Here is a 27,606-nt window from a genome sequence, read left to right as displayed (position 1 = left end):
CTCTGTATCAGCCCCCCATTAACGGTGCCAAAAGCAGCGCCAAGAGAACGTAGTTCTTTTTCTGTAGTTTGTGCCTTTAAAAGCAGACAACAAAAAGGGCAGGCTGCTGAGGATTTGGGGAGAGCCCCCATCCCATTGGTGTAATAAAGTGCTGCGTTACAATTCGGCTGTGCGTCTCTGGTTATCTCGCTGACACCTTACAACAATATATATATAATAGTGTCAGCCATTGAAGCTGGGTGACAGGCATGTGGGGTTCATTGTACTAGCCTAGCTCCTTTTGTAAAGCTTAAAAAATTCCATAATGAGCATTTTTAAAATTATAAATACAACATACCATTTGCCCTTAAACCAGCATTTCCCCTTACAGGAAATTATCTTACAGATCAACTTGCTCACATGTAAATTGATATACATAGGAGAGGAGTCATTCTAGAATTGTTTGTGATAGTGAAATACTGGACAATGTTATATGTTCATCAACAGGGCCTAGTTAAATAGCATATGGTACATTTTAAAATTATTTCTATGTGCATCTGTTAAAAAGAGCAAGGTACTACATGATCTTCAAGATACATTAAGGAAAAGGAAAGTAGAGACCACTTTGTAGAAAGTAACAACTGTTTGTGCTAATAAACAAAGAGAGGAAGGGAGGAAGACAATATGCACCTTTAACGTGGTTGCCTCCGGGGAGATCAGGGGCTGGGGGTAGTGAGTGAAAGCAAGATTAATTTTTACTGCATACCCTTTGTTTCTTCTCCATTTTGAGTTATATAAGTATATTATCCATTCAAAAAATAAATCTATCTTAAAAATTAACAGATACACACTCCTTCTTTAAGAAAAATATGAAACAGCCCTGGCCAGTTTGGCTCAGCAGTTGAGCAATGGCCTGTGGGCCAGAGAGTCCCAGGTTCGGTTCCCGCTAGGGGCATGTACCACCAAAACAACAACAACAACAACAACAAAAATATGAAACAAATTTGTTAAACTGAGTTCGCAGAAAGTCAATAGGTTTGCTAGAGGAAGGAGGAATGCAATTCTGGACTTAAGGACATATGTACTTTTCTGAACAAAGCATTCAATCAAAGGACAAACTATTTAAAAAATACAACTTCACAAAACATTCTGGTAAAATAAATTTTGAAAAGTTCGATTTTGTACACCACTGTATTCCTCAGGCCTAACACATAGCATGTACTTAGTCAATACAGATAAGAAACAACTGGATGGATTGCAGAAGAAATGGAATACCTCTCGTTTTGTAATTGCTTACAGTACAGCAGATAGAATACTGCAGACAGTATGACAGTCTAAGGCAGTGCAGCTTAACATCTGGAGTCACTTCTGGATTTGATCCCTACACAACTTCTGTGGCCTGGACCAGCAGAAGCCCGTCAGTTTGCTGCTCATACGTAAAATAAGCTGGTAACATAGACATTGCAAAATTGTTGGGAAGGTCCTCTCACATACTGCATATGAATCACTTAATGACTCTTAGCACAGTCCTTGGCACACAGTAGGCCCTCAGTTATTTGACAGGATAGGGCAGGTGAATCCAGAATGAAAAGGAAATGCGAAAGTGGTTAAAAGGTATAAACTTTCAGTTATAAGATAGATAAGCACAGGGGACGTAATGTACAGTCAATTCTATAATGTATATTTGAAACTTGCCAAGAGAGTAGACCTTCACAATTCTCCTCATCAGAAAAAAAATATTACAATCATGTGTGGTGATGGATGGTAACTAGATTTACGGTGGTGATCACTTTGTAATGTATACAAATATTGAATCATGATTCTGTACATCTGAAACTAATGTTTTCCCCTTTTTATTGAGTTTTTTTGGCTGACCCTGGTTAACAAAACTATACAGGTTTCAGGTGCACAGTTCTACAGCACGTCATCTGTGTGTTCACCAACCACTGCAAGTCATATCCCCATCCATCACCATTTATTCCCCTTGACCCATCTCCACCACCTCTCCCCCTTCTGCCCCTTGGGGGGTCACCATAATATAATGTTATATGTCAATTATGTATATCTCAATTTTAAAAAAGAAAACATACTTAATTCTCATCAGAAGGAAGCGTTAAGGTTTAGGTCATGTTCTACATTTTTGAGAGAAAAATGTTCTGCTGTAGATAAAAGGCTAATTCATGGAAGGAAAAGTTAAGAAATTATATTTTTCCTGAAAGGGATCAAGCGGCAATTCTGATAGGTTATTCAAGTCCTTCTCTTGTTTATTTTGGTTCCCCTACAATTTCTTCCCCAGCCAGCAAGGCCCTAACTTCTTCCTCTTTTGCTGTGGCGGTTTCAGGGAGAGGCACAGCTCGGAAGGAGGGAAAGAGAGGGCAGAATTTATGGCGTAGGCCAGTGGGCTCAACGCTGTGGTCTGGGACCAGGAGCAGCAGCAGGACCACTGGGAAACTTGTTAGAAGTAAACATCCTTGAGCCCAACTCTGTTCCAACAAGCCCTCCAGATAATGCTGATGACTGACAGTGCTTTGGGGTCCCACACCCTCTAGGGGTTCCAGCTCTGGACTCTGATTTACCTGAAACCCATGTTAGTTTCTGTGGGGGAAGGGAGTTGGACTCAGGAACTCTAGATCCAATTGCAGGGATTACTCTGTCAGATAGAAAACTTACAAGACAGAAAGTTCTAGCCTGTGTCAGTGGTACAGATGCTGAACTTAATTCTCTTCGCCGAGAGGCCCCAGAGGCAGGCAGAGCTTCCGGAAGTGGCCAACGGCTGCAGACCAGTGGCGGGTGGTCGGGCGAGCCAGCCGGGGAGGCTGCTGGGCCAGGACCACACCACGGGCACTAGGAGACTCACCCTGACCGGAAAAGGGAAACCCATGAAAACATGAAGTTGGGGGGTGGGCGAGGTGTCAGACCTCCCTGCCTGTTACCCTACCCGATCATTTCAGTGGAGATTGTTAGAGACTTTTGTCCTATTGGAGAAGATTTCTCAGGGGCAGTTCCACCACCCAAACCGGGCCGGCGACCAGCCCTTGATTCAGAGGCGACCCTTCTTCACTGCCTCAGATGTTTGGTGGGTAAGTGTCTCAGATCATAAAAGCTGGTGGTCAAAGGGTGAACCCCTCATGCTCCCTGGAGGGAGTGGGGTCAGGAGGCAGGTCTTTGGGAGCCTCCCCATGACATGTTGCCAGACCCCAGTGTGGTGGCTTGGACACCTGGATTCACTTTTCCTAAAAGCACTACTTTTGAATGAAGCAGGAAACCTCTGTGGAAGGTGACCCTGCAGGCAGGATGGTCCCCTGGCTGCGCCCCTGTTCGTTCTGCTAGGACCCTGATGTCTGTTTCCTCCGCAGGCAAACACTCTTCCTGCCCGTCCCCTTTGCCATGCTCTGGTTGGGAAGGAAATGCTTGGCTTTTCCTTAAGAAGCCAAGTTTCCGTATCTCATTTCTTTGCTCCTTCACAAGTTGAGTTATGTACGCAGGAGTCGGTGTTTCAAGTCTGAAAATATGTCTGATTCTGAGCCAAATCCACAAGCAACAGCTCCATGAGTCTGAGTTGCCATCATTGGTTAATCGTATTTGGAGCATTTGATACAAGTTTCCATGTGGCTTTGATAACTCATTAAGAAATTTTCTCACTGATCACTGCGGTCGTGGTCAGTTGTGGGTCAGAAAATGATGCTGGACTGTTTCAGATGAAAACTATTTGCGATGCGAACCCAGAAACAGCCCGCTGCTTCTTCGCATCGTTTGCCTCTGATTTCAGTCCTTTCCTGCGGTGACCCATTCACCTCTCTGGCTGCAGCAGCTCCCCTCATCCGCGCCCGCAAAATCCCTTTAAAAGAAGTGTGACTAAGGTCTGTGCAAACCTGGCAGAATCTCATTTTGAATGAACCACGTTTGCCGCCCTGAAATACCCGAATTTTTTTTTTTTTCCAGTTAGGAGAGAAGGTTACCTGAAGCTCCGACATTCCATGTGGCCTCCGACATTCTTCCTGGCATCTGGAAATAGGAGCTTGTCATGCCTCGCTTGTTTCTCAGAATGTTGATTTTAAAACATGCTGCGATCCAGATATTCTTGATGAAATAACTTTGAGTCAGTACTGCAACTAACTAAAGTCACAGGCTCTCTCTCCCCTGCCACCACAGTCCTTCTGTACTCTTTCTGCTTTGATCAGGGCCACTACCAGCAAGCCCACTGGTCCAGCTGGAGGAGCAGGGCCAGCCCTGGGAGGAGGGGCTGCGTGGGCCCAGGACGGCCTGTGGAGCAGTGTGCGCTCCAGGTGACAGAGACGTTACCCTTCGTGTGTCCCCACTCTCTCACCTGTGAAACGAAGGATGAACCACCTCTCTTCTTACCTTAAAGGGTTATTTCGAATTATTTCAGTTTTCCCAAGTCATTTTTATGGCTAATAAGTAATTGAACATTTTCTAGAATGCCTCCTGTGGCTGGGTCTTCGTGATGTGGATTGGCTGGGATGAAAGCTGTATCGTATGTTGCTGTAAGTTCTTTTTTTTTTTTTTTCAGTTTAAAAGCATTTTATTTTTAGACAACCTACACGGTATATATTTTTGCTCAAAAAACAATGCCTTCGCTCCAACTAAATCGAGATGGAAATAAATGAAGAGCTGAGGATAACATCAGTTCTATGTGTGGGTGACAAGCAGCAGCCACTTCTGATGACAGGTGATAGGTCCAAATTGACAGATTTGTTAACCTTTTTTTCTACTTCTAAACCATCCTTAAAGAAAACAGTAAGGCTCACTGCATCCTCACAGTGGTCCAGCGAGCAACCATGCTGGGGGACCCATGTTCTCTCCAATGCATAGCGGGTCGTTTTGGAAACGAGGAAATGTGCCTGGTCTGTCCTGCAGCCCGTCATGCAGGCGTCACTGTTTCTGGCCTCGGTCCTTCACCTTTCCCTCTGCTTGATTTCATGTGGTCCTTGGTGTGCTTCTTGTAGGCTTCTGTTGTGAAGCTGGTTCCTGCAGATGACGGCTCACGGCAGTCTCCACACCAGCCATGACTGTGCGTTCGGTACCTTCGTCGTGGGGCTGAGCAGAGGCATGTCCACCAGTAAGCAGCCCGCCATGTTCCCTCTGCCCAACTGACCCTCTGACCCTCCGCCCCAGGCACAGCAGTCTGCGGCCTCCGGACCTTGCAGATATCAGAGAACAGCTCACCGTGGCCGGTGAGGTCCCGGCGGACGATCATGATGGCAGCTGGAAGGAGCCAACACCAGGAAGGAGCGGACATCAGGCTGGCTCAGCAGGAGCCCGGAGGAGCTCTACTGAGCAAGGTGCAGCCTGGCTGGTGCTCAGGGCAGGGGAGCGGGCGGAAAATGTTCTTACAAAACAAGTTAAGGGACATCTCCCACCTATTTCAGAAAGCGCTTGACATTGGACCTGAGCGTCACGACAGAGCTTTCTGGAACAGCCAAGTCTTTCTACGTCATTGCAATGGTTATTGACTGTTGAAACACCAGGAACAGATGTAAAATATCTGACCTTCAGTATCTACTGGCAGTACTATTTGCACCTCCTCCCAAATCTTTTAAAATTCCGGGCCCTCCTAACTGCACAAACATTTTTGGAAACTTGTGCACAGAGATGGTGAGCAGTTTCTCGGTAACAGTCCCAGATTGGTTAGGAGCTCCCCCCCCCACCCCCCCGCAGGGACAGAGGCTCTGGTGGCAGATTACCTTCGATATCGAAAAACATTCAGCGAGCTGTCTTTAAATTGGAGATGTTTCCTTTTTCTTTTGCCTTCATTTCAACAATTTTTTTCTTTTTTTCTTAATTTATATTTGTTACAGATGTTTCTCTTTTGTCCCCCATTGACACCCTCCTCCAGATCCTGCCCCCACCCCCAGCATTATTGGTTCATTTCAACCATTTGAAATTGTATTTCCACCATGCAGACGACCCTCCTGTCTAGCTCCTCAGCCTGCTGCGTTCTGTGGTCTCCCTTCCTGCGCGTGTGGAGTGTCCGTTTCCCTGGGCCTCCTGCACTGCTCCCTGGAGTTCCCAGGTCATGGTAACAGATTAAAGGTATACTTTTTCTAAGAATATGTTTGGAAAGTTATCAGGCCAGGAGGGCAGGGGCTGAGATCCTGTGTTAGGACGGCTTGGAGACCTTCCAGCTCATTCTCTTGGCTCCTGTATACTCCACCTGCGGCTGGTGGGGAGGGCCGGGACGGGGGCGAAAGGCCTTTCTTCACTCTGCTCTGCCTGGCACACTCCTGTTTATTCTCTAAAACACAGATAAGGTGTGTCCCCTGTAGAGGATGTGTGGGGAACCCATCAATACTCTTGTTTTGTTTCTGGTCATTCCATACACTCTCATCTGCCCTTGTTTACAACAACAGAAGAAAGAGTGTGATCCCCAATGGACAAGGATGGAGACTTTCATCTCTGTATTCTCTGCAGTTTGCAACTTTGTCAATATTTACTAAGTTCAAGTCTGGTTTGCTAAAGATGCTTAATTAAACCAATATAGGGCAGCCATCCAAGGGCTCATGGGCCTACTTGAACCAAACCAATGCAGCCCATTCCCAGGTGGGCAGTTCAGCCAGCTAGGCTTTGCACTGAGATCCAGCTTGCAAGCAACTTGAATTCAAGCAACGCAGAAGGGCCTGTCTTTGCCGATGGCGTCAGAGGTCAGAAGCTGGAAATGGCTGCAGGGTCAGCATGGGGAAGTTCTTGGGATCGTGCTTCTATCTCCAAGCGTCTAGTCTTCATGAGGTGGGGGCCGCTTCTCCTGACCCGCTCCTGCTCCCCTATCCCACCGGGGCCTAGTCAACCACTGAGAATGCTGCTCCCTGAGGGATTTCCTTGAAGCCTACATTGTGGGGTAAACTGAAGCCACCCTCTTCAGTTTTAGCAACTGAATACAGTGTTTGTGTGTTTAAATAATGCTTGGGGCATGTTCGATTTTCTATCAAATGCTTTTAAAAAGTCTATCTGTACCAAAGGGAACATAGAAATAAAAACTCCTGTCTCCCACAGAAATACAAAAAGGTTCTCTCCTCTATAGCCGCACGAGCAAGTGTTGTGGGCCATTGTGGGACCAGGTCTAACCTGCTGTGGTTTGGAAGAGGGTCCCCCACTCTGGATAAACAGGTTGCAGAGACTGGCCCAGACCGAGCACATAGCCTATGCCCTCCTACCCATTCGTTTTCAGGTGAAATGTATAAACACTCCCAAAGGTAGACCAGGTTAGTAAGCTTCTTCTTTCCTTGACTGTTGGCATCCACACTCACAGATGGATCCTAATTTCGACTTAACCACCAGCAGGCAATCTTAGAACACTTCCCAACCAAGACTGGAACCCGCACCCTGGCTGGTTCGGCTCAGCTGTCAGAGCATCAGCCCGCGGACCGTAGGGTCAAGGGTTTGATTCCTGGTCAAGGGCACATACCTGGGTTGCAGTTTCAATCTCTGGCCCCAGTTAGGGTTGTGTTGGAGGCAACCAATCGGTGTGTCTCTCTCACATCGATGTTTCTTTTTTCTCCCTCCCCACCTCCCTTCCACTCTATCCAAAAATCAATGAAAAAATATCTCGGGTGAGGATTAACAACAACAACAAAGACTGGGACCAGCACTTCCGCTAACAAGGACCAGTACCCCACTATGCAACACAATTCTTCTTTCTTTCTTTTGACTGCTGAAACGGTGGCATCTAGAAAGGTGAGATGGGTGTGGGTTTCGACTCAGATTCTTGAGAGACTGATTCCGTCCCCTTTTTGTCTGCGACTCTCGGAGGACAGCCGGTGTCAGAGGAGCTCCCCATCCCCCAGGGTGCCAGGGTGGTGGCAGAGGGGAGGCCGGGGAGCACCGGCGGCCACCAGGAGCTCTGTGGCAGGACGGGCTGAGGGGCTGTGGCCCCGAGGTGGGGGAAGTGCGTGTGAGACTGGGGGCCCCGGAGCCGCAGAGGCAGCCGGGAAGGTGTCCCAGGGAGCACAGGACGTGTCGCTGCAGGGAGAACGGGGAAGTGAGGGAAAGAAGAAGACAGCGAGAGAAGTGGAAGGAAGCTTCCACGTGGGAAATGTGCGAGGAGCTGGTACTTAGCCGGTTAATTTATATAAACAAATAAGGTGCTGGATACTACTCCCCTGGAAGTCAGAAATGGTTTCAGAGGAAAGAGCTGACTTTATCCCAAAACTGTCCCTATGACTTGGCTTCCCACTGAGCTCCAGCTGTTTCAAGCGACGCCACATATAAACCCAGCAAGACAGCAAACCAGGGGAGTGCAGAGGGCTCCGCCAGCCTAGCAGGCCAGCCCCCAAGTGAACGGTCAAGTTCACGTTTTTGTTTAATAGAGTTGTGAACTGTATTGTAATTGTGCTTAGGACTTACAAGAGTTACCTTTGGTCTGTTATGGAGAGTGTTGCATAGGACACGTAGTAAATAATGCAACATTGTTGTGCAGATGCCTATCGAGGACTTGGTCCCAGACAGAGGGGGCAGAGGTGCCATGTCCACCCTGGGGCCGCCTCAGGCTCCCCCGACGGCCCTGGGCCCGGGAAGAGCAGGGGCTGTCCTCGGGGACAAGCTGGAGCCTGGCCCGGCCCGGCCTCCCCCAGAGCCGTGCCAGGAGGACAAGCCGACTCCTGCCTGCTTCCCACCACGAGCGCCTGCGGCAGGCTCACCCGAAACAGAGGGGTGTTCCAGAGGCAAGGGGTACCGGGAGCCCTGGTCCAGTTCTTGGGCGCGGGTGGGCCCCAGGCTGCCATCCGCTCCCTGGCAGAGCTGGGAGCAGAGGCTGTGCTCACACCGAGGGCAGATGCAGGACAGCGGGCAGCAGGGGACTCTCCTCCCCACGGGGAGCCGCTTGCCGCTGGAGGAGACCGGGAAGTCTGAAACCCGGGCTGGCTTTCCTGGCCACTCCTTCGCTTTCGAGAACTGGCTTGTCTGCCTCTTCGTGGTTCTGAGAGTAAGTGAGCATGTGCCCTGAGGAGAAAAATAACCCCAGTAGCTGCAAAATGAATTCCTTCCTCTTCTCCCCGTCGGGAGGGTCCAGGCTGGTCTCCTGGCAGCTGGAGCGGGTTGAGGTCAGGGGCCACTACCTACTTAACTGAGCATCTCTGCTAGAGGTTCTCGGCAGGTCAGAAGGCTACCTGCTGGCAGGTTTATTAGGGCGATGCCTTTGAAGTCTGTTCTGACTGCTAATCTCAGGGAAAGGTGCCATCTGTTACGCTGCTAGTTGGCAGTGGTGTCCAAACCAGCATTTCGATCGCCTCGCTCAGACCAGAGGACTTGGCACAGGCAGCCGGAGGGAGGCGTGAGTCCGAGTCAGCCTGTGTTCTGCTGCGCTGGCACAGGGGTCCACAGAGGTGGGCAGAAATACGGCAAAACCGAACCAGGAGCAGTGGACGGGTCTCTGTAGGAGAGACGTTAACAGGCGACAAGGCCAAGCGCGGGCGGCGGCGGAGAACGGCGAGCACGTCTTCTGTGGCAGAAATATACTGCTGTTTTAGGAAGCGACACACTGCCCGTTAAACAAACCTCAGGTAGGAGTTCAGGGGTTAGTACATAAAAGGATTATATTTTAAGATTTGAAGTTCCATTTCATCATTTACAAAATGTTCACATTCTGGCCCTGAATCAAGTCCTTGTGCAGTTTCCGGAGGAGAGCAGTAATGTGAGCCGACATGAAAGACTCCCAGATAGCTCTCCGTGGGCACCGTCATCCCTTCTGGTAATTAGACGCGTTCATTTTCATCTCAGGTAATAAAACTGATCCCAAAATTAGGGCAGACTAACACCCACTCCATTTTAAACTGTAGACAAAATTAAAGGATATTAACATAATTTCCCAGTATTATGTTTGAGTTAAAGTTTTAACGTGTAACTTTGAAAAATAAAAACAAATGATAACTTTAGAAAGAATATTATCAAAGACCAAAGCTGTCAGGTTTATAGTAAACCTACAGAAAACAAAGTATAATGCACGACATTTCTTTCTTATCAACTATTTTCAAGCTCAACCTAGTAGCTCTTATTTTAGTTAAAATTCTTTTTCCCTACTCACCGAAAATCTGAATCTTTAAAATAAAGAATTTCTAAAAGATCCTGGTCTTGGGGCTATTTGACAATAAAAGCTCACTGGACAACCTTCTCCTAGCACTTGGGTTAAGGAGGGTAGGCAGGAAGCACTGATCGGTCAGAACTTGCTGTTTGCTAAGTGATTCATCTTCAGAATGCCACAGGGATGAAGCAAACTCAGCCCATCCCTTCCAGAACCTAAAGACCAATGTGGCCAGGAGGGAGGGAGCCAGCGGGGTAAATATGAGAACCTGATAAGCTCTGATCAGGGTTCACCTATAGAAAGTATATCCCACTCTGGATAAAGTTATATCCAAAAGAATTGAAAGCAGAGTCCCAAAGAACTGTTGGCACTTCCGTGTTCATAGCAGCATTATTCACAACAGCCACCAGGTGAAAGCAGCCCGTGCCCATCAGTGGATGAATGAACACACTGGTCCATACATACCGTGGAATATTATGCAGCCTTAAAAAGTAAGGAAACTCTGACGCTGGCTATAACATGGATGGACCTTGAGGACAGTATACTAAATAAAATAAGACAGTCACAAAAAAGCAAATACTGTATGATTTCACTTCATGAGGTACCCAGAGTAGTCAGATTCACAGAGGCAGAAAGTAGAACGGTGTTTGCCAGGAGCTGGGGGAGGAGGGATGGGGAGTTAGCTGCAGTGGGTACAGGGGTTCAGATTTGCAAGGTGAACATGTTCTGGAGACCTGTTGCCCAGCAACGCTGGAACTGGGCAAACAGGACAGGGAAGGAGAGAAAGCTAGCAAGAACATGGTTTCAGCCTAGTCCCAGCCTCAGCCCGTGAATATATTTAACACTGAAATCACATTTAAAAGCGGTTAGGACAGTAAAACAACGAGAAGATAGGAAAGTGTACGTGTAGAAAGTGAGGCAGCACGAGGAGAGCACTTCCCCGGCCCCCGGCCCAGGGTCTGGGGTTGATTTCATGTGCTCGGGATGCTCCCTCAAACGTGGCTTTGGACGTTTTTGCTGTTTCTGGATGCAGCTGGCAGGTGGAGCACTGAGTAAGCAGACTGCCTCCCTAACGGGGCAGGGCCACGGGACCGACTGCAGGCCGGACTGGAACAGAAGCACTGACCCTCCTCGGAGTGCGGAAGAGTTCTCTCTGCCTGACTACCTTCCAGCTGGGACTTCAGTCTTCTCCTGCTTTGGGACTTGAAAGGCAACATTGGCTCTCCTGGGTATCTGACTCACTCTGCAGATCTTGGGACTTCTCAGGCTCCGTAATCTCGGGAGCCAGTTCCTTATAATAAATCACTCTCGTGCACACACACACACACACACACACACACAGCGCATCGGTTCTGTCTCTCTGGAGAACCCTGACTAATACGGGTCCTAGGAAGGCTTTCTCTGGAGGAGACAGCATCCGGCCGGAGCCTTGACAAGAAACAGAAGAGGTGGCCAGCTGGACACAGACCTCTGTGACACGCCGAGGCCCGTGTCAGGTCTCGCGCGCAGTTCTGCATCACCGGGCCAGGCCTCAGAGCACTGTGTGGCCACGCTCAGGAGCTCTGTCCCCTAGGCCAGCGCCTCCCACTCAGGCCCATGGCAGTGTGTAAGAGATGCCTCACATGGCACACACGCAAGCACGCACCCCAGGTCAAGGTCGCAGAGGGCTGGTAACTCCCCTGTGAAACAAGTTGACAACTTTCTTTACTACAGGAATTTTCAGAGCTTTTAATGAACCAGTGTGCAGCATGAACGTCAGGAGAGGACGTCCTATTTTAACACTGACTCCCTCCCCCGTCTGACTCGATACCTATTCAGAAGTATCGAAGGAGGCCACTTTCCACAGAGAGCCGCTAGGAGGCTGGAAGTCACTGGAAGAGCATAAATGGAAGACTGACTTGACTAGTTCTTTGACATTGGTCGGTGACTTTGACTCAAGTGTAGAAATCGACCAGGGGCTCTTTTACTGTCTCTGTGTCGCCTGCCCTTGGACAATTGGGGCTGAGCTACTCCCCTTGGGGTGCCCTCAGCAATGACTGACTGGTGTGGAAGTCCAGCCTTCCTGAGTGGGGTCAAATCCCCGGGATCCGGCTGAGGCTGAGACCTGGCCTGAAACCAAGTTCTCGCTGAGCGTCCTGCCCTCCTGTCCTGTTTTCCCCGCTGTCTCCTGGGCACTTCCCCGGTCAAACCGAGACCCTCTCCTGGGAAGCTCGCCCAGGACGGGAGGCTGCTGCCCTGTCCTTCCAAAGGCAGGCAGGCGGCGAGAGAGTGCAGAGTGGGGTGAGGGCGTCCGTCTCAAGAATTTTCAAGATGGAAAATCAGTAAAAATTGTGATGGATGATGACTGGAACCTGAGGATGAGTCCAAGGTGATTTCTTTGGCTTAGATAAATGACTGGGAACATCATCGGGAAAACAGAAAAACAAGTTTGTGGTGGAGGATGACTTCAGTTTTGACCTACTGAAACGGAAGCGTTCTGGGGATGGCCGTCCGAACAGAGACATTTCCCAACCCCGTATGAACAGCTGGAGGACGGTCAGAGTCGGTGACATGGCTGTAACGGTTCACTGGCCAGATGGCAGGTTAAAAACAGTAACAACCAATAGAGTGAGTCACCCCAGAGGGGGTGTGGGTTGTGAGGACTGGGTCAAAGGTCAAGTTCCAGAAGCCTTTAGTGGAGAGTATGAGGGGCAGGCAGAGGGGGAGGCATCCACATGGACCAGGGATGGATGGGGAAGCAGGAGAGAGAGGATTCACTAATGACTAAAAATATTTAAGGCATAGTGGCCAATAGTGCTGAATGGGGGCGGGGAGCTGCTAGGTGTAGCTTTTTGAATGTTTGCAAACTGTACCAGCTCAACTTTCAATTATTTGGAAGCCCCTAGAAGATTTCAAAAGCATATTGCATGAACAATAAGCCTTTTCCAATATGATTATCTGCACTCTCGAGGAGAGGAGATTGTGGTACAAAGGAAGGAAGTACTTGCGTGGACACTCAGATGAGTCCCCCACATTGCGGGCGCAGGAAGACTGTTTGTCTTTGCGTCTAGCCCGCCCGGTTAAAGGGTGTCTGCTTCCGCTTGACAGCATGTAGGCCCCACCATGTCAGCATGCATTGCGGGAGTCTCCGCAATGGACGGACACTCGTCAAGGTGCTCTGGACTCTTGGAAACATAGGTTCTGTGCTCCCGTAGGAAAAGGGAAGAGCATAATACCCAGCCCCCTGGAGGGCAAAGTGCCGTCTGTCCCAGCCCCTCGCCGTCATCCCCACCAAAAACATCAGTATGCGTTTTTGATGTGGAAAAGCACTTGCTTCTAAGTTACTTTAACCAAGAATCAGAGCTCCATAATTCAAGTCAAAAGAAACCAAAACAGAATGAAAAACAAATGGTAAAGAATGGAAACTGCCTGTCTATTGAAATACCTATGCCATTGGCTTTATCTCTCCTTCCAGACATCCTGCCTAGGGTGGGTCCCCTCTGCTCTGCAGCAGGGTCCCCTCTTCTCCCTTCCCCTAGCCTGCAGTCATAGAAGGCAGCCTTTGATGTGAGGGTAACAAGTTAACCACCCCCAGCCCTTCTGCAAATTACAGGAAGAGGCTGCTGCAGAGACCCTGATACAATGAGGAAGGCGCGAGCCCTCGGGCTGTGAGGTTTGCCTGTTTGGCGGCGCAGAGGGAGGTGGATTTGAGTGTGGCACACACAAACAATCGGTTTCCACACTTAGGCACCAACAGTGTTGGGTGGCAGGGAGGCCGGAGGCCCTACAATGAGCCTTGTGGCTTTCAGGCTTCTCAGAGCTCTGCTCGCTGGACCCTTTCACTCTGGCGCACACACAGGTTCTGCTGTTTTGTTTTGTTTCTTTGCCCTTTTCCATGAAGACTTGATCAAGTAGGAAACCATTTCACTGGCTCCAGCCTGAAGGCTCACCCTCAGCCATCTGCAGAGAGACGGGGTGTCTGCTGGCTCGAGGGAGGGTGTGAACTGCCCTGGGCTGGGGGGTCCCGAGAAGGGAAGGGAACCTGCAGAAACGGTTCCTGGCAGAGGGTCTCCACTCTGACAACAGCCACGCCAGGAACAATCTGTGAGCCAGGGCATCCATTTTTACACGCAGCCCCACTCAGTGCCGGAAAAATACTGTAATGAAATAATTCTTATCCTTACCATGCCAGATCTGTTCTGTTCTCCTTTATTCTGTATTCTTCTATTCTAGTTTATTTCATTTTATTGTTTAAAAATATATGGGACTTGCCCTGCTTGGTGTGGCTCAGTTGGTTGGAGCGTTGTCCCCTCTCCGTAGAGGTCCGGGGTTCGATTCCTGGTCAGGGCACATACCCAGGTTTTGGGTTTGATCCCATCAGGGTGCATATGAGAGGCAACCAATCAATGTCTCCCCCCCCCCCCCCGCCTCTGTCTCTAAAATCAATAGAAACATATCCTCAGGTGAGAACTTAAAAAATATTTAAAAAAAAAATGTGGGTGTCAGCCCACCGAACGGACGCCCCGGCTCACGCGGAGCCGTGACACCGGCCCCCCGAATGGACGCCCCGGTTCACGCGGAGCCGTGACACGGGCCCACCGAACGGACGCCCCGGCTCACGCGGAGCCTGACACCGGCCCACCGAACGGACGCCCCGGCTCACGCGGAGCCCTGACGCTGGCCCCTGGTCTGAAAAGCTTTCATTGAGGGCAGGCTCGAGCCACAGGAAAGTTTCCTGTGAGCTCACGGTTTCCCCGGGAATCTGTGGGGTGGCAGCTGAGAGGAAACGCACCTCAGTTTAGGAAATCCTCACGGAAGAAAGTCAAGCCACGAGCAAGGTCTTGAAACTCAAATGTCAATAGGCTTTTGAACAAAACACATTTGATTTTAACACAGTGGCCAGTGTACGGGGGTCACGTCCTACACGTACCTTATAAGAAACTGTACTTCCGTTCCTTTTCTTCCTTGTGCAAGGAATAAAGACGTCTGAGGGTGCAGGGAGCGTATGGGGTTGAATCATCTCTCTAAATGATTGTTTCCAGCCAGGCAGCTCCACAGGGACCTTGCGGGATGTGAAAGAGGGAGGCCGGGGCCCAGAGACTGGACCCTCCCCAGCAGGGGCACCGACCTGCCGTTTCCACCTGCTGACCCAGCACACTTAGGAGAAGCATTCTCTCCCCTCTCAAAGTGCCCCAGTTTGCACCACGGCCACCCTAAGTGGGGATGATTGAGGAACGTATGTCTACAACACACAATCTGTATTATTATTACTACTAGTGCTTTGCGACAAGAACACACAGCTCATGTTGTTCACTGGTTCCTAACACTGAAGCAGACATGAAGGACAGGGTTGGAATAGCGCCCTGAGACTCGTGGCCATACCCCGTTCCTGTCGTCCAGGGGTCAGCTGAAGCCTTCCTGCTGTCCCTGCCACCTGGAGGGACCCAGTCCCCTTGTATGTTCTCCCCCCGGTGGCTCCTGAGCCATCCTCAAGTCGGGGAAGGGTACATGTATATATTTAGGGGCCTGACAGTTCAGCTGCCACAGATTTGGGAGCTGGGGGCCTTGCTGACCTATGGACATCTTATTTTTGCCAAACTTCAGGCCATTCCCAGCTTCTGGCTTCTCCAATCCCACTGGCCCCTGAGAGCTTGGATGGGTCATCGCCCGCCTGTGTGGCTCAAACGCCTGCTGGACGCCACCTTCCACGGAGGACACATGGTCTCACTGCCCAGTCCCTTTGCTCCTGGTGCAGCAGGCTGCCCCGCTGCTGGCTGGCACATCCCTGGTCATGGCGCGGCCAGGCCCTGGACGCCCCACTGGAGCACCCCGAGCTGGGCCACCCGCCGGTGCTCGTGCCTCTCAGTGTTATGGGCTCTTCGTGGCCTGCTGTGTTCCTGGGGGCATCCCGGTTCCAGGATGCTGTGGGGGGCGACTGCGCCCTCTGCCCGGCCCCTCCCCACCCCACGCAGTGAGGCTCCAAACAGGACTTTGACTTCCACTTTGCAACCTACATTTACAGAATGTCTGTGGTTTCTTGAAAGTCAGTACTATGTCTGAGGATAGAGGGAGAAAGAATATTTTAAATATTGTCAATAAGATAGAGTCACTTTTAGGGTTAACGGTGACTCTTGGGCATGCTGGGCATTGCAGGGCACAGGGGGCGGATCATCCTGTTTAGTGTCATATGAAATCCAAATATGAGCTCCAAGCCTTTCGCCCTCCCTCCATTAGAAGCAGGGGAAAGGTCTGCAGAACCCAACGGCTGTGTGGTACTAAGTGGTCCAGTGGGCAAGAGGTTAGAACTGGGCACACCCACGTCTGCCTCTGAGTGACCGGGGGCAGGACAATGGCTTCGCAAGCTGTTCGCATCCTCATGCCCAGAACTGGCGGTGGACTTTGCAGATGTGATTAAACTCGAGTTAAGTTAGGAAGATGATCTGGATTATCCAGGGGGCCCAGGTCATCACAAAGGTCCTTAGATAGGAAAGAGCAGACAGGAGGGTCAGAGTCAGAGATTTGAAGGTGGAGAGGAGGCCGTGAACCAAAGAAGGCAAGAGGCCTCCAGCACCGGGAAAAGGCCGAAGCGGGGTTCTTCCTGGGCCCTCCAGAAGGACCGGTGAAAAGGACCTCCCATTTCAGACTCTGGCCACCAGGACTACAGATCAATTTGTGTTGCTTTCTGACAACAGGTTGGGGTCATTTGTTACAGAAGCAATAGGAAACTAACTTGGCAACTTTGTCTCCTCCGTTAAGGTACTTTTCTGGATTTTACTTTATTGCCTCATTGGTAACCTGGGAATAATAATAGCGCCTGCCTCATATGGTTGTTATGAAGACGGGAGGACACGAAGCAAAGCACATGCACAGTACACCTTATGGCACGTGGTGTGTGCTCCTCAATTAGTGGTAGCTATTATTATTATTACTGCCTTGTTGAATCCTTACAAGTGCCTTAAGAGGTTCTTGTTATTATCCTCACTTTAAAGATGAGGCTGCTCTGGGAAGCCGAACTCTCGCCTGGGCTCGTTGTATGGGGCAGAGCTGGGATCCAAGCCCAGGTGGCCTGACCCCCAGCTCCCAGTGAAAGTGACAAGGCCCTGGGGCAGGGCAGTGCTTGGCACAGTTGAGGAAGGGCAGTGTGTCTGGAGTATCCTACATGGAAGAAAGGGAGGAGATGAGAGCAGATTCCTGGGGTCTGGGTCACATAGGGCTTTGTTTGTTGTGTAGTATTATATTATTACATTATTATATTTTCACTTGGGAAGCCATTGGGGAGTTCTGAGCAGGTGCAAGGCATGATCTAATTTGTTATGAATATGATATCAAGTTCAAAAAAGAGATTTGTGGTTCCATTGAGCTCACGTTGGCCTCTGGAACTGCCCAGCTGCTCCTGCCTGAGGCTGGCAGTTTGCTACCAGGAAACTGAGGTGTGTATACAAAAGTAAAAACAGCTCAGGGCGGGGTGCCAGGATCCTGCCAGAGCAAATCCCCAGCCAGGCTGAATGGTGGCTGAAGGCTCCACCAATTCTATACAGATTTCAGTATTTAAATGATGTTGAACTTGTCAGTGTGAATTTCCAAACCTTCTGACTTGTTGAGAACCCTGCCCTCCTGGCTGCCCTCAGATTGTTTCCATCTGAGAATATTTTAGACATGGAACCATGCTTGTGAGTATTTCTCCCTCACGTGTATGGTTGCCATGCTGGTTAATCTGAGTGCCAACAAACTGCACCTGTTTATAGGAGTTTGCTTTTAAATGTGTGGGAGCAGAGAGCTGCTGGGGAGGAGCTCGTCTCATGACTTTCCAAATTCTTCACTTTCTTTATGTCCCATACACGTTATGATTTTTTCATGGAACTTAACTGGTTTGAAAGTCTCCCTGACCTCTGTCTTTTGCTTTAAGGATTGGAAGGCCTTCATGTTTTTCTCATAATTCAGTGTAACTATAGTCGGGGGTTTGAAATAAGGAGGCTCACCTCTCTCACCTGCACTTGTGGTGGTTTACTGAATTAAATGTAAACAAAGCAAAATGGTGTTGTTTCTTAATAATGAATGGAGCGATTCTGAACAAAATTGGAGCGCTTTGGAAAAAGGAAGCTTACACTGCTTAGAATTTATTCAGCATCGCAACCTCTTTCCTGTCCCCCAGCCAAACACACACATTCACACACACCACACACTCACCTCCTCCCAGACTTTGGTGAATGAAAACTTCCAAGTCAGAGAATGTACTCCTTAGAGATACATTGCCATCAAATATTAGTGTTTACTGCCTAATAAAAATTCCACTTAGAAACACCGTTAGACTGTCAGTCCTGTCCCGGCTGCGCACAGCGGGCGGCGGACCCAGGCCTGTTTGGAGCCGCTGCTGGGGGAGGAGGAGCAGGGAGGCTGGGCGCTTGCTGGGACCCTGACCCTCCGGGCCCGCGGGGCAGCTCCTGCAGCAGAGGGGGAACAGGAGCAGGGAGGCTCTGTCCCTTGCTGGGACCCTGACCCTCCGGGCCCGCGGGGCAGCTCCTGCAGCAGAGGGGGAGCAGGAGCAGGGAGGCTGGGCGCTTGCTGGGACCCTGACCCTCCTGGCCCGCGGGGCAGCTCCTGCAGCAGAGGGGGGAGCAGGAGCAGGGAGGCTCTGTCCCTTGCTGGGACCCTGACCCTCCTGGCCCACGGGGCAGCTCCTGCAGCAGAGGGGGGAGCAGGAGCAGGGAGGCTCTGTCCCTTGCTGGGACCCTGACCCTCCTGGCCCACGGGGCAGCTCCTGCAGCAGGCGGCCACAGGCAGCTGCGCTCCTGGCGGGGCTCTAAGGAGAGGAGCACCTTCCCATGCTCTCGGGAAGGTGCTAGAAATAAAGGGCAATTTAAAAAGGGAAAACAAAGGGTAGTTACACGCCCTCAGTGATTTTCAAGGTGAGGTCGTGTCCCCCCCCCCCCCCGCCATGCTGTCCTGTCCCCCTGCCCCGCCTGCTGGCCCTGGACCCTTCGCTCCTCGCCGGCAGCCCTCAGAAACAATACACACATGCATACACACATCACACAGTTAAGGTCATGTATGAACAAGAACCGCGCAGCCTCGCAGAGCCGTGCGGATCCCATGAGCGCGCCTGGTGCCGGGACGCGCACTCCACGCCCGCTCCGACTCAGGCTTCATTTCCCTGAACCTAGAATTCAGATTCGGACTACTTCAGATTCTTTACGCAGAGGGGTGGTGTTTGGGGAGCCAGGAGACCTCCTCAGTTCCTTTGACAAAATGTTGGTCTTTAGAAACCTCTCAAGAAGAACAAAGACAAGCCAGGTAGGCATTGTCCCAATGGTTGCTCCCCCTGCCAGCATGGCAGGCACTTCGCACATGTCCTGTCCGTCCAGTCCCGCCTTTCGTAACTTCTCACTTCCCTTAGGCTCCATACTTTATGTAATTTTACCCCACGTGGGTCCTTCCTAGCCCGGGTACTATCCCCGCAGGATAATCACCCACCAGGCCAGGGCATCGCGACCACCGCACCCACACTTCACCGCGGTGGCCTCTGCGTCACTCGGGCCCTCGCAGTGCTAGAGCATGAAGCCCCCAAGCCAGACTGGACCTTCAGTCTGGCTGCAGCTTCTGCAGCGAATAACTGTGCTAAACGTGTTTCCTTACCTGGAAACAAGGATAATAATCCTTAGACCGTATAGTGTTTGTGAGAATTAAGTGAGCTGTTGCATAGTTTCTGGATATAGTGATCATTCAACATAATTTCAGCATAGAAAAAATATAAAGTTTCTACCAACCACTCTATCCCTAAGAAACAACACTTTTATATGCATATAGTACACAGTTAAGATCATATATTATGAATATGGCTTTGTATTCTGATTTAAAAAAAATAAAAATTCCATGCAAACTTTCTGATGGTTGTATATGTTCCGTACTGTGACTGTATCCCAATTAATTTAACCATTCTCAACTTGGGCCAAGAAGTTGTTTATCATTTTAGTTATTACATATACTATGTAATCACAGAGCCCTTTGTGCTTCCATACTGCCATACTGTTCATCTTATCTGCCTGCAAAGGCTATGGATAAGGGAGAAGTGGAGTGGTCGGTATCATGTTTTCTTGTGTTCATGCTAAACCATGCTCATTGCTGAACATGAAAATAGTTCCACACCCTCCAGCCAGGTCCTAGGCAGCCCAACAAGGCTCACTTCTTAAAATCCAAACAAAATTTTTGCACTTTCCTTTTAAAATCTAATTACATGGCTTTCTTTTTTAAAAAAAATGAATCAATTATTTTTTTTGGTTACAGATGTCATCCCCCCCCATTGACACCTTCCTCCTGCTCCCGTCCCCCACCCCCACTTCATACTATTGTTGTCTGTGTCCACTGGTTATGGATATATACATATAAGTTCTTTGGTTTATCTCTTCCCCTCCTCCCACCTCACTTCCCTCTGAGGCCTGTCACTGTTCCCCACTTCCATGTTTCTGGGTCTGTTTTGTTTGTCAGCTTATTTTGTTCATTATATTCCACAAATAAGTAAGATCATGTGATATTTGTCTTTCTCTGACTGGCTTATTTTGCTTATACACCACTTTCTTGATAAGACACATGGAACATATTTTACATGTTTTTGCCTTGATGTAGTTTTATTTTGGTTTAACTTTTGGGTGTTATTTTTTAACTGTAGTAAGTCTTTTTTTTTTTTTTTATCCTCACCCGAGGACATTTTTCCATTTTTTGTTCAGATAGAGTGAGAGGAAGAGAAAGAGAGAGAGAAACGTCGACATGAAAGGGACACATCGAGTGATTGCCACCCGCACAACCCAACCAGGGCTGGGGACAATCTGCAACCGAGGTACGCGCCCTTAGTGGGAACCGAACCCAGGTCTCTCCAGACTGCAGGCCAACGCTCCAACTGCTGAGCCAAACCGGCCAGGGCGTAAGTCTTCTTTTAAAATAAATTTGTATTCCTCTTTTCTCTATATAAATTTATCTTTTAAAGTCAAACAAAGCTCTAAATTATGAAATTGTCCTCAAAGTTCAAATTGATTTTATTTTTATAAGCTTATGCTTAAAAATTAATGGTATTTATGAAATACATCTGTTAAGTACCATATTTTTCAGAACTTGCATTAATTTCTATTTTTCATTCTTATTTTAGTATATTGGAGACTAAGTGATGAAAGGCTGACAAATTGAGATAATGAAGAAAAATCTGTAAAACAAGTTTTGGGGGAGCATAGAGAGCAAGGTACAAGATGGTCGAGTCTGCTCACTGTTCAGTGGGGCATTGATAGTGAAGAATTAGCAGCTCATACTTCAAAACAAGTTATAGTCTGAACAAATTACTTATCTAAATCTCAGTTTATGCTTTTTACTTCCAATTTACCTGGCTGCTATGAATATTTTAACATTCTGGTTAAATGAAAGAAGTCATAATGTCATATAAAGATAACCAATTTTCAATGAATTAGAATTTAAATACACAGTAAAAATACATTGGCTATAAATAGGACAAAGTGTAGATAACCTGATCATATCTATGTATTCATATATATTTCTTTTTTTTTTTTTTTTTTTAATCCTCACCCGAGGACATTTTTCCATTTTTTGTTCAGATAGAGCGGGAGGGAGAGAGAGGAAGAGAAAGAGAGAGAAACATCGACGTGAAGGGACACATCGAGTGGCCGCCACCCGCACGACCAACCAGGGCCGGGGATAAACTGCAACCGAGGTACGTGCCCTTAGCGGGAACCGAACCCGGGTCTCTCTGGACCGCAGGCCAACGCTCCAACTGCTGAGCCAAACCGGCCAGGGCCATATATATTTCTTAATTATAATTTATATTTCCCTGATAATTTATTATTTGGGGACTCATTTTAATATACATCATAGTGGGAAAATTTTCCCTCTCTTTTAAAGCTAATCAAGGACCTCTTAGAATAGTTAAGATGAACAATAAAGTGCTGAGTATTTTCTTACCTCTGCTGGTCTATATTTTCTATGGTGAACATACGTTTTTATAGTAAGAAAGAAAAAACAAAAGAAAATATAAACATTATGTATATAATTTCACCTCTTTTTCGGTGGTGTTGGAAATAAGGCAACAGGCCCCAGTAGAATTGCTTATGCTAAGCCCATGCCATCAAACTGTATTTAACTTAATTACAGTTTCACCTCTCCCAGAAGTGGAATCTGAAACCAGCCAATCAGGAATCATCTGACCAGCACTAGTGAGGCAATCTGCTTGCCGGGCTCCTCGTCATTCCCTAAAGGAAAGTGACCTTGCAATAATCAGCCCCCTTTTTTGCTGGTATAACTTCCTAGTCCCTGTTCCCTTCTGCCTGTCTTTCATTTTGCTCAGCTCCTTTGAAGTCCTTGCTCCCCACTAGATGGGATGCTGACCGGGTCACAAGTCACTGAATAAAGCCAGTAAGACCTATAAAATGTACACGGTTGATTCTTTTTTTTTTTTTTTTTTTTATAACAGTGGGGAGAAGACAATTTAAATTTAGAGTTTCTTGGCTATTTATTCTAAATATAAAATATTTTAGAGACCAATAGAAAGTACATGGATCCCGTGTTAATAGTGTTGGGACGGCAGAGAGAGGTACAGCGTGGCCTGGCCTCCACGATCTGAAATCCATGGAGAACTCTGGAAGCTCTAAACAGAACGATGAAGCCCCCAAAGTGAAAAGCACGCTCAAAGGCAGGCAGATGTTGGGTGAGCAGCCAGGGGACGCTTTCTGGGAAAGTACATACACTAAAATATTTTCTTAACATTAGAAAAAGCCTCCAAAGTGTAATCATTTGAGTTGATTTGGTGGCTAGTCCATCTAAGATGGATCGCAGTGTGACCGACTTGATCACAGCACACCTGGGTGCAGACTGAACGGTGAGACAAAACTGGAAAGAGTCTGAACTCAGGAGACAAACAGAGCAACCAACCTCGTGAGAGCAAATGCGGGCAGTTCTGGTTTTTAAACTGGACTTGATAGGGTGCCTTGCAAGGAGTCTGGCTAGCACGTGTTTGTATGTAGATGATACATTTCATCCTATATACATATACAATTCTTTCAGTATCAACATTATTTACGCCATTGGCCCAGGCATTACTGAGTACTGTGCATTTCATGTCTATTCTGCTCTAGAAGTTAGTAAAACATTATGCGTTTCCTTCTGAAAGCACACAGAGCTATCTGTCCCTTCGAACCATGAGCTGCAACCAGTCATCTTGTATAAACATACTTTCCCAGCATAATCGGACTCATCAGTAATTTGCCTTTTCACCCCAGGCTCTCTGGAAATCCTGCCAGGGAGAAAAGTTCAAAAGCACTGTGGTTTTTTCCCCATCCAGTGTTTGTTGTTTGTATTTTTCTTCTTCTGTCCTCATCGAGGAAGAGCTTTGCGGTGTTCAGAACCCAGTCGGTGTAGATCCTGATTCCCACTCAGAGACGGGAGGCTGCCCCAGGGCTCCCGTGTCCCCACGGGCACCTGCTGCAGGCTCTGTCTGTTCCCTGCCGACCCAGGAGCAGGAGCTGTGCTGCCAGGGCCGCCGGGTCTCTGCTGGGGTCTGCACGTGCACAGTGCCAGGGAGCTCCCTCCTAGGGCGTGGAGCCTGCACAGCTGGTGCCCGAGCCACACAGACACAGGGGAGGAAGGATGGCAAGGGAGAGGCAAAGGGGAAGAGGAAACCTGCGGCACTTACCTGTCTGTCTTCTGCCCTCCAGCCCGACCAGAGGGGACAGCGGTGCAGGGCCAACCACCCTGTTGGATTCCCCCAGCCCTGTATGCAGCTTCGGGCCAGTGACTCGCTCTTGCCAACGGGGCTATAAATAAGGCACACCCAGAGCACAGGAGATAAGCATTCAGCCCCTGGTTCCCTCCGGCCTTGTAAGGTATCCAGAGGGGAAGGGGCTGCCAGCTCCGCTTTTGGCCTGCCTGCCTCAAGGACACCCTAGCCTCGCACATGTTCCAGCCATCCAAAGAGCTGCAAAGGGGGACAGTGAGGGACCTCACATTGGCAGAGCCTCCAGGCAGCTGCCTGCAACAAGCCCCTCAGATCAGGCAGCTGGCATTGGGGTAATGAGCAAGAGGGAACTCACCCCAGGCCACACAGCACCTCTGTGGGGTGGAAGACATTTTCAAAGCTGCCTCTTGGACAGAGCTCACTGACCCCCTCCCCCTGGCTTCAGAGGCCTTTGCTTGGGTGACAGGATTCTAGGGAAGACCAGGGACCAGTAAGGAACGCCGGGCACATGGAAAGCCAGCGGTGGGGTGCCTTTCGGGGAGTCCTTCTCTCCCACCCTCCCCACTCGTGGGTGCTTCCGAGGGTGTCCCCAGCACATACGTTTTCCCCATAGAACTAAAACAGAGAAATTGTACGAGAGCCTTTCAAAACCATGTGCTAGAAGAGGAGAGAGAAGACTAATCTGGGGAGCAACAGTTCCTGATCATTCTTAAATTTCTTATTTCTGAGAGATCACATCTGTGGCTGGAGATGGGATGGGGGAGAGCTAGGGTCAGCCCCTCCCGGACTGTGGCGACAGATGTCTGCGTTAACACAGTGGTTCCAGGCCCAGGAATTTGTCCTAAGGAAAAATTGTGGGTACGGGCAGAGATATAGCTAAAGGGACCGTTTTGCAGCTCTTTTAGTAATTGTGCAAAGTTGGAAATACTCTAAATAGCTGACAACAGGGACTGGTTAAATGAGGAGGAGCACAGCCACAGGAAACACTGCGACCTTCACAAACATCCCGGAAGAACATTTAATCACACGCACAATGTTGTAATCTATTGGTAATAAAGAAGCAGGTCTCCTTGAGGGGGACGTGGGGTATATGTTCTAGGTCACTGCACGCCGTCACCCCACACATGTGCTGTGGAGGGCGTGCGGCTCTGTGAACGTCGTGATGGCCGCTTGGTAGGATTTGGGCTGGTTTTATGTTCTTCTTTGGCTGTAAATAATTTCTAAATTATTTACAATGCTCTTGTATTTCTTTTATAATAAGGACATTAATTTCATTTACAATCTAAGTTTCTAAGAATCAGAAGAGACCTTTCTGTGTTTCTGTATTAATGAACCCAAATTTATTTTAGCATTACAGAATGTCTTGTGATCAGTAGCTATTTTTCATGCCAATACCAACAATATGATGTCGCAATGTCAATAGAGTCCCCCAGTACCCCTGTCAAGGCCAAGGAGAGAGCGCAAGGGAAAAACTTAAAAAAAACACACACCAAAAAACAGGAAGAGAAAAGGAAGGAGGGAGGAAATTAGAAACGTAATAGGGCTGATAGACGGTAGCCACAGCCCAGGTCACCTCTATGGAGCTAGCACATCCCATTCATGCTGTGCCCAGGACAAGCAAAGGCGCCGATCGAAAGGATCTGTGTTTCTGAAGGTGACTTCCCGTTGTAGTGTTTCTGACTTAAGTGATGGCCTCCAAGCCTCACTGTGACAGAGCATACTGCCCAGGTTGTGTGATTGACGGGAGCCTCCCTCCCATGGGGCCCGGGGGCTGCTGGCACAGAGGGGCCTTACACCCTATAAACACCTCCCGGGGGCGTGCAGAAACGAGAGTGGGCTGCCTCCTTTATGAATAGGACCTGGTCTAAGGCCGGGGGCAGTTTCAAAGCGTTGGGGTTGCTAATGTTACAGGAGGGGGTCTCGAACACACACTGGTGACTCGGGGGCAGACTCAGGGGGAGTTTGAAGGTGGCCCCCCTCAAGCACACCTTCAGTGCCTACCTCAGATTCCAGCTGTCTTACTCATTCCCCGCAGGAATCTGATGAGAAGGCAGGACTGCAGTCCAGGTCAGCCCCGCATGAGGGCAGATGCGTGCAGGCAAGGGCTGAACGGGGACTCTTCTTGGAGGAAGCTGCCCTGGGTGAGGAACAGGGGCGCCCACATGATGGGCGACCTCTGTGAGGGCTGGTGTAAGGGTGCGCTAGCCTGTGGGACTCATCCCAAAACTGAAGGACATAACGGTCTGGAACAAATATCTTGATTCTATTCAACAAGAAAATTTTAATTTATTGTTGAGAGTATTACAGATGTTCCCCATTTTCCCCCTTTTGCCCTCCTCCACCCACCTCCCAGTCCAGCCCAGGCCTTCACCTGTCTATTTATTCTCTGTGTCCATGGGCTATGCATAGATGCATGTAAATTCTTTCATTAATCTCTCCTGCCCTCCTTCCCAGCATCCCTCTGAGATCCGTCAGTCTGTTTCATGTCTGTGGTCTTATTTTATTCATCAATTTTGTTCCTTAGATTCCACATATAAGTAAGATCATGTGGTACTTGTCTTTCTTTGAAGGGTTTATTTCGCTTAGCATAATACTCCCAGGTTCAACCATGCTTTTGCAAAGGGTAAGAGATCTTTTCTTTTTCATAGCTATATAGTATTTCATTGTGTAAATGTACCACAGCTTTTTTATCCACTCATCTACTGATGGACACTTAGGCTGTTCCCAGATCTTAGCTATTGTAAATAGTGCTGCTATGAACATGGGGGTACATATATTCTTTCTGATTTGGTGTTTCAGGCTTCTTACGGTATATTCCTAGAAGTGGGATCACTTGGTCAAATGGCAGTTCCATTTGTAATTTTTTGAGGAAACACCATAGTGTTTTCCATAGTGGCTGCACCAGTCTGCATTCCCACCAGCAGTGTACTAGAGTCCCCTTTTCTCCACACCCTCGCCAGCACTTGTTGCTAATTGATTTATTGATGGCGGCCATTCTGACAGGTGTGAGGTGATACCTCATTGTGGTTTTTATTTTCATTTCTCTGATGGTTAGTGACATTGAACATTTTCTCATATGTCTCTTGGCCATCTGTATGTCCTCTTTGGAGAAGTGTCTATTCAGGCCCTTTGCCCATTTTTAAATTGGATTGTTTGTCTTCCTCTTGTTGAATTGTATGAGTTCTTTGTATATTTTGGAAATTAACTCTTTATCAGATGTATCATTGGCAAATACGTTCTCTCATACTTTGGGTTCCCTTTGCTTTTTTTCTTTTGGTACGTGCCCCTAGCGGGAACCGAACCTGGGACTCTCTGGTCTGCAGGCCGACACTCCAACTGCTGAGCCAAATGGGCCAGGGCTCCCTTTGCGTTTTGAGGTTGGTTTCTTTGCTGTGCAGAAGCTTTTTAGTTTGATGTAGTCCATTTGTTAATTTTTTCCTTTTGTCTCTTGCCCTAGGAGATGTATCAGTAAAAATTCTGCTACATGAGATGTCTGAGATTTTGATGCCTATGTTTTGTTCTAGGATTTTTATGGTTTCGTGACTTACATTTAAGCCTTTTATCCATTTTGAGTTTATTCTTGTGTATAGTGTAAGTTGGTGGTCTAGTTTCATTTTTTTTTTTGCATGTACCTGTCCAATTTTCCCAACACCATTTATTTATTTATTTTTTTAAACTTTTTCTTTATTGACTTCAGAGAGAGAGAGGAAGGGAGAGGGAGAGAGAGATAGAAACATCACTGAGAGAGAACATCGATTGGCCACCTCCTGCATGCCCTGCACTGGGGATCAGGCCCACAATCTGGTCATGTGCTCTAACTGGGAATCAAACTGGTGACCTCTTGGTGCATGGGTCCATGCTCAACCCCTGAGCCACACCAGCCGGGCCC

General features: G+C 48.6%; 1 protein-coding gene across 1 annotated transcript in view; it reads right to left on the bottom strand.

Moving 5' to 3' along the window:
• The window catches only part of FHL2 (four and a half LIM domains 2), a 74,664-nt gene extending 50,898 nt beyond the window's left edge, over positions 1-23,766 (bottom strand). Inside the window, exon 1 of the mRNA XM_036262752.1 lies at positions 23,676-23,766. The gene's annotated coding sequence lies outside the window, so the exon portion shown is untranslated. The remainder of the gene's footprint in view (positions 1-23,675) is intronic.
• Between the last annotated feature and the right edge of the window lie 3,840 nt (positions 23,767-27,606).

This window comes from Molossus molossus, unplaced genomic scaffold (genome assembly GCF_014108415.1).
Source record: "Molossus molossus isolate mMolMol1 unplaced genomic scaffold, mMolMol1.p scaffold_m16_p_15, whole genome shotgun sequence".
Classification (NCBI taxonomy): Eukaryota; Metazoa; Chordata; class Mammalia; order Chiroptera; family Molossidae; genus Molossus; species Molossus molossus.
This window is presented reverse-complemented; position numbering and strand designations above follow the sequence as displayed.